General features: G+C 38.2%; 1 pseudogene; it reads left to right on the forward strand.

The window, feature by feature from the left end:
* Nucleotides 1–6128: 6128 nt before the first annotated feature.
* On the forward strand, nt 6129–6517 carry LOC118834175 (annotated as a pseudogene).
* The last annotated feature ends 1156 nt before the right edge of the window (nt 6518–7673 follow it).

Raw genomic sequence — 7673 nt, forward strand, 5'->3', positions numbered from 1 at the left:
GAGGGGGGTAAAAAGAACAAAATAAAAAGTATTCTGCTGAGAATGGAAGAAAACTTACAAGGAAGCAAAGAAAAGATGGGCAGCTTTCAACTTAACACACAGTATTTAATATATAGGTTTTCTTGAAATGATAAGTTACTGCTACATATTTTGAATCATCTTTTATGTTCTGCTGTGCATATCACACGCTTTTTTCTTTTCTTATTTTATATTTAAGTTTATAATTCTTTTTCTTTGCTTATATATTTAAGTTCTAGTATTTATCTAATTTTTTTTAAAATATTAATATGTTGGTATTTTAATAAACTGCAAATTCAACATTCAAATATATGACATGGAAGTGAAGCAGTTAATCTGATGTTAGATTGCATAGAAAAGGAAGAGTCTAGAACAAAGGGAACAAGGCAGCGAATTCTGCCTTGAACTTCTGGGATATTGCATCAGGAGTAGGTTCTATATTTTAGGAAGTTTGACAAAGATACATAGATGCAATTTATTGTTGTTGTTTAGTCTTTGTCAGTCTTGCCTGACTCTTCATGCTCCTTTAGGGCTTTTCTTGGCAAAGATACTGGAATGGTTTGGAATTTCCTTCTCCAGTGCATTTTACAGATGAGGAAATTGAGGCAAACAGGTAAAGTAACTTGCCCAGGGTCACATAGCTAGGAAGTGTCTGAGGCTAGATTTCAATCCAGGTCTTCCTGAGTCCAGGCCCAGCATTCTATCCACTGTGCCACCTACCTGCCCTATATAGGTGTATAAGGACCTGGATATTGAGAGCAGTGGGCACTGTACCATATGTGTTTAGCCTAGGACAGAGATGATATATTTGGGATCTCAAAGATGTCTTTAAATAGTGAAGGACTCACAATTGCAAGTAGGATTAGACTTGTTCTATTTGACCCCCAAATGACAGAACCGGGATGAAGTTGAAAAGAGATTTTGGCTGGATGTAAGGAAAATTTAATTATAGTTTTCCAAAAGTGTAATGGATTTGCCTTGGGGGATAGTTGGTAAAAGATTGTGAGAGGTTTTCAAGTGAGCCTGGAAGTTCCTTCCAATTTTAAGATTCTATAATTCAAAGGGAAGTTTTATAAGTGTTCCCTTCATTATATGTTCGGGTTCATTTTAATCGTTGGATTTCAAACTGTTGAAGTGTTGAAATTTTTATCTGAACATTTCAGAGATATGATTGTACCATATAAGTTTGCCTTGAGAGAATCATAAAATATCTGCAGTTAAAGAGGAAAAAAATGAAGTGATTTTGGTAAGTTTAAAATGAAAAAAAAATACAGGTAACTGCATTGTTCTTTCTGGCCTTGTCTACTTCTGGGGTAGTGGGCATGACCTGTTCATAGTCTAGGCTGAAGAATCTCTGACAAACAGGCCCTATTTGAAAAGGTGGGAAAGGCCTTGATCAAGTAGTTTCTGCTTAGAACAGTCATGAGGAGCCAGGGGTCAGTCGGTTGCTGGAGACAAAGGTGCTGAGTAGAACATCCAGAAACAGGTAATAGGACCCCAACAGAACATTCGATTAGTACAAAGATCAAATGGGATTTTGAAGCTTCTTACTTTTAAATTTCCATCAAGAATACCTAAAGAGAAAGTGATCCTTTGGGGTGGTAGTTGTTGTTGTCTTTTCCATTGCCCTTTTGGGGTAAGAATACAATCTGTGATTTTTCCTAATCATTTAGTATTTTTAGTGCTTTCAGATATCTTGAAATTTCATGTCTGAAATCTTTTTAAAAATTTCACTTCAGTGAATTAATCATAAAATAAAGATTTACTAAGTCTCTTCTACATTCTGGGTACTCTGGAAGGCTCTGGGGACCCATATTAAGAGCAAGCAAACAATTCCTACTCACAAGGAATATATATATATATATATATATATATATATATGTGTGTGTGTGTGTGTGTGCGTGTGTGTGTGCGTGTGTGTGTGTGTGTTTATATTGTGTGTATGTGTGTATGTATATGTATGTGCATATATGTATACACACATACTTATATATATGCACCTATATATGTATATATATATGCACATATGTGCACATATGTGTGTGTGTGCGTGTGCTTGTCCTTCATTCTTGAAGAGGGCTATGACATCAGGGAAATGATGATATGACTTGCGGTTGACTTTTGATTTGAGTGAGGGAAGACTGTGCAAGGTCACCAGTCTCACTTTCTCCTCCTGAGCCATCTGGGTCCAGTGTCCTGATATTCACCAGGATGACTGGAGATGGCCCAGAATGCATTAGGAGACCCTAACCCTTTCAGGCTAAGGCCTTTTCAGGTTCTCACTTTGAGTGAGGTAATGCCCATTCAGTGAATAGGCATCTTTAAGAAGTGAATTTTTTGTGGTGGGAGGGGAAGCAATTGGTGTTAATTGACTTGCCCACAGTCACACAGCTAGTAAGTGTCAAGTGTCTGAGGACTGATTTGAACTCAGTTCCTTCTGACTTCAGGGCCAGTGCTCTATCCACTGTGCCACCTAACTGCCCATGCGTATGTATGTATGTATGTATATTTATGTGTATATGTGTATATATGTATGTATGTATGTATACACACATGTATTCTATCAAGGGAGACAACGGACATATAATGCATGCATATATTTAATGTAATTTATTCATATCTATGTATATATTTGTATTTATATTGCAAACTTACATATAAACATATATGTTTGTATACCTATGTGACTGGCACATAGAAAGTGCTTAATAAAAGTTTATTGGTTGAGACTGTAAATTTGTAGTATCATTTGATCAATCAATGAACATTTATTAAACATGTACTCATATCTTTCAAAAGGCTTTTCCTTCAACAATCTGAAGAGTCAGAAATTGTACTAAGTACTGTGGATGCAAACAAAAGGCATAATATAGTTCTTGCCCTCAAGGAGCACACAATCCAATTGGAGGAACTCACAATATATGCATAACTCTGCTGTGGATCTCTTTTTATAGTCTTTTCTTAAGATCAAAAGTAGACATCCTCAAAAGCAAAGCCCTCATTCTACAGATTTAACTCTATTCTCAGTCCACATGCCAATTGTCATGAGAATATGTAGACCATCATATGTGCTTAAACTACTAAGAGAAGAGTGATTTTCCCTCCTGTCTAGATGTTGAACAACCTGGAACAAGCCAGAAGAGCTTACTCCAAACATTGGTCGGCCAATGACTCATTGGACTGTTTCTGGAACTTGCCATGAGTGAATACCTCTTACTTGCCCTCTCAACTTTTTTAGCTCCTTTTTATTCATTAGAATAAAATTTTGAGGGAAGAAACAGTCTGGCTTTTTGCTTAGATTTGTATTCCCAGCATATACTGGCACATAGTCAGTGCTTTAATACTTCATCTGCCTCTGTCTTTCCCTCTTTGTGTTCCTGTGTCTCTGACTCTTGGTCTCTCTGTCTCTTACTCTGTCTCTGTTTCTGTCTGTCTGTCTCTGTCTCTCTCTGTCTCTGTCTCTGTCTCTCTCTCTCTCTCTCTCTCTCTCACTCATCCTCACCCTCCCCACCCCAGTAGCTATAGGCCTGGAGTCAGGAAAGCCTCAGTTCAAATTCAGCCTCAGACAATTAAGCTGTGTGATCCTAGGCAAGGCAAGTCATTTAAGCTGTCTTTATTTCAATTTCTTTATCTACAAAATGAGGATAATAGCAACTTACTCCCAGGGTTGCTGTGAGGATGAAATAAAATAATCATTGTAAAGTGCTTAGTACAGGGTCTGATACCACATAGTACTTGTTATGTAAATATTGATTACTATTCCTTCCTCCCTCCTCCTCCTCCTCCTCTTCCTCCTCCTCCTCCTCCTCCTCCTCCTCCTCCTCCTCCTCCTCCTCCTCCTTCTTCTTCTTCTTCTTCTTCTTCTTCTTCTTCTTCTTCTTCTTCTTCTTCTTCTTCTTCTTCTTCTTCTTCTTCTTCTTCTTCTTCTTCTTCTTCTTCTTCTTCTTCTTCTTCTTCTTCTTCTTCTTCTTCTTCTCTCTCTCTCTCTCTCTCTCTCTCTCTCTCTCTCTCTCTCTCTCTTTCTGTCTGTCTCTCTCCTCCTTGAGATAAATTGGCCACAACATGATTTTTTTGGTTCGAAGAATATGAAAAGTTGAGAGACTTTTGCTACATAATTCCATTTTTTAAATAAAATGGTTGATCTTGTTCACAGATTTAATAACACTTCTCTAGTGGGCTGTCATCTGATAGTCCACTCAGCACTGACTATTTTTGCCTTTTGTCATCTTTGCCAATATGCAGGATTTAAGGAGAAACCTCATAGTAGTTTTTATTTGTGTTTCTCCCTTGTAAAGATGAGGAAAAAATTAATTAATGATTAATTTTCCAGAAAATCAAAAGACCCAGGCATAATATTAATCCTGAGACCCAGTCCCATGATTATCTATTATTGGCTACTGGCTTAGAATGGGTGAGGTAACTACAAATTGAATGGGACTCTCAGGAGCTACTGCTTCCTGTAAATGTCCTTCTGGCAAGGTTTGGATTAGCTGAATTGTGACTGGGACTAAGCAACTAGAGAACATGAAATTTGTATTCTTTCCCAGCACAGGAAGAGAGGAAGCTGTCTCAGGATCAGAATTAGCAGGTGGAATTTTCCATTCCTGTGTAAGTTTTTACATCTCTCTGCAAAGGAATGTGAGGGAAGAGAATTGGAGAGAAAGAGAATGATGGCAGGAACAACAGTAGCAGTAGAAGGGTACAGAGAACTCTTTTCAGGATTCTGACCCTAAGTTTTATAGCATTGGTGCCCTTTTCTTTCCCTGGCTCACCGATTCTCAATGCGTGTTCAAACTAAGACTTGATTTGTAGCCTTTGCAAATTTCCTACGTGTGAATACTCCCACTGAAAATTTAACAATTGGCTCTCTTGAGCCAGTTCAAACTGGTTCCAGTATAACCCTGGTTATAATCAGTTATTTTTCTTACCTATGGATATAAAATATCTTTATCCTTGAACTTCATAATTCCTTAGTTGCAGGGCTCCTGGGGACTTGAAATTAAGGTGAATTCACTGAACCCACAATTTGGTAGTTTTCCAAGGCTCTGTGGACAAAACAGCCTCCCACACTGGGGACAGCAGAGGTGAATGAGCAATCCACAGATCCATAGTAGTGACTCATCTGACAGATTGGGGGAGCAGCAGTGATACTTTGTCATTCCCACATATCTTGGCTTTAAAGTGTAGAGGATTGTTCTTCTCACTAAGTGTGGTGTGTGAAGAGTTCTTTGTTCGAGCTCAGACCTTTCCTTTACACTAATCACTGTCTTGTTTTGCTTATTCTTGCTTTGGCTTCAAACTCTATTGTGCCAAAGAGGACATCATAGTAGCTACATAGCTGTGCTGGCAAGCCTGTAGCTAACCTTTTCATCTAGTGTTGTCTGGGATGGAGAGGAATCATCATGCAAATGTAGGGCACCCTGACCCTTCACTAAGCCCAGCAGAGTATATAACCGGTACATTGCTATGACAATGGAGAAAAGGATCCAATAAAATGCTGCTTGTAATGTTGATGCTAGGGTGTTGTCTTACATGAGTGTGGGGATCTATAGTGAGAGGATAACAAAGCAACTCTATAATAAATATATTTAAAGGTTATTGAACTAAAGAATTTGTGGAATTAGAAACTAAATTACTCTCTATCTTGTAGGTTTTTCTCTCTGAAAGCTACCAGATAAAATAAAATCTAAATAACACTGAGATGCCCACTTTTGCCCTGGAGAATGACCATAGTTCAAAAATAATTCTTAGTGAAATGGACAAAAACTAATATCAAATTTCACTGAACAGCAATGATATGAAACTGAGTGAAGTTAACACTGGGTTCCATTAGTAGGCTATACTTTAATTCAGATTCTCATCAATTGTATAATTTATGTGTTTAAAGTAACTGTAGTTGGGGCAGCTAGGTGGCGCAGTGAGTAGAGCACTGGCCTGGGAGTCAGGAGGACCTGAGTTCAAATCCGACCTCAGACACTTGACACAGGTACTAGCTGTGTGACCTTGGGCAAATCACTTAACCCCAATTGCCCTGCCAAAAAAAAAAAAGCAAAAAAAAGAGGGACTAACCCCATCCCTTCCTTCTGCTGTGGCTGCCGTTGGGGCTACGCTCCGCAGCCATGGCCATCCGATACCCCATGGCCGTGGGCCTCAACAAGGGCCACAAAGTTACCAAAAACGTTTCGAAGCCGCGACACTGCCGCCGCCGTGGGCGCTTGACCAAACACACCAAGTTTGTGAGAGATATGATCCGGGAAGTGTGTGGATTTGCCCCTTATGAGAGGCGTGCCATGGAATTGTTAAAGGTCTCTAAGGATAAGAGAGCCCTTAAGTTCATCAAAAAAAAAGGGTGGGAACTCACATCCGGGCCAAGAGGAAGAGAGAGGAGCTCAGCAACGTCCTAGCTGCCATGAGGAAGGCTGCTGCGAAGAAGGACTAAACTGGACCCTGCCAATCTTTCCCACTTACCCAATAAAGATTTGACAAATAAAAAAAAAAAGTAACTGTAGTTGAAAATCTAATGGTAATGAAATGTTATGACATAATTCTTTTTGAAAACATCATTTTCTCCACATTACAAAAATACTGTCCTATACTATTATGCAACATTGAGAATTTTCATAAAGATACATTATGAAGAATAGCCATTTAAGAAATACAGGATATTCCAAAAAATTTAGTGTAGTTTTAAGATCTTAAGGCTTAAAACTACATTAAGTCTTTTGGAACACTCTATATTTGTTGAATGAATGAATGTGTAGTATCACATTTAAAAACACAATATAAAATGAACCATCCCTAGAAGAAAAACTTTAGACTGAAGAAACCTTTAAAATAGATTCTACTCATATCCTAGTAGCCACCCCCATGCTTTTCCAATCAACTTATTTCCTTCTTAGAAGTAAAACTCTTTTACTTTATTTTCTTTGCCTGTTAGGCATACTCCCTGATAGAGTATGACTTCCTCAACTAAGTCATTGCAGCAGCTGTCTGTGAGCCAATGCTCCTTCTCTGTGTCCCAGAGATATTTTAGGAATGTCTTCATGCGCTATATATAGGCTGTTCTTTTGAAAATTGAAATGAGTGGTAACCTTATTAATATTTAATGCTCTCAATCCTACTTGAATTGATAATGTTGCACTAATTTTAGTGAGAAATAATGTAGTGCAGCATCCATGGAAGGTATAGTAGTTCTGTCAAAAAGCATCAAATAAATTTCATTTGTAAATGAAAGAAAAAGTTCTTTAAAAATCAAACTTTCACAAAAGAAAGCCTTTATTCCCACAGATTTAGCTCTATTCTCTGCTTATGTGCCAATTTTCATGAGTATATGTGGGTCATTCTAAAGTGCCTGAGCTAAAAAGGAAAAAGTGACCTTCCTCCTTGTCTGGATGCTGAACAAGATGGTGCAACAAGATTGGTGGGCTTTGAACCAATAGCCAGCTCCAATTTCTGAATCAAATGGGGATGTGTGGTCTGACAAAAAGCTATCCCTTTTGCTAACTATTTTTAAAGTATATTGCTTTTTGTTGAAGTCAGGAACATCCCTCAAAGTGTGAGCTTTTTTGTTAGCATATTTGCACCCCACCAAAACAAAGCAAAACACTATCTCTGGAGACTTGAGAAGGTATAGCTGCTACAAAGGGATGCAGTTT

This window comes from Trichosurus vulpecula, chromosome 1 (genome assembly GCF_011100635.1).
Source record: "Trichosurus vulpecula isolate mTriVul1 chromosome 1, mTriVul1.pri, whole genome shotgun sequence".
Classification (NCBI taxonomy): domain Eukaryota; kingdom Metazoa; phylum Chordata; class Mammalia; order Diprotodontia; family Phalangeridae; genus Trichosurus; species Trichosurus vulpecula.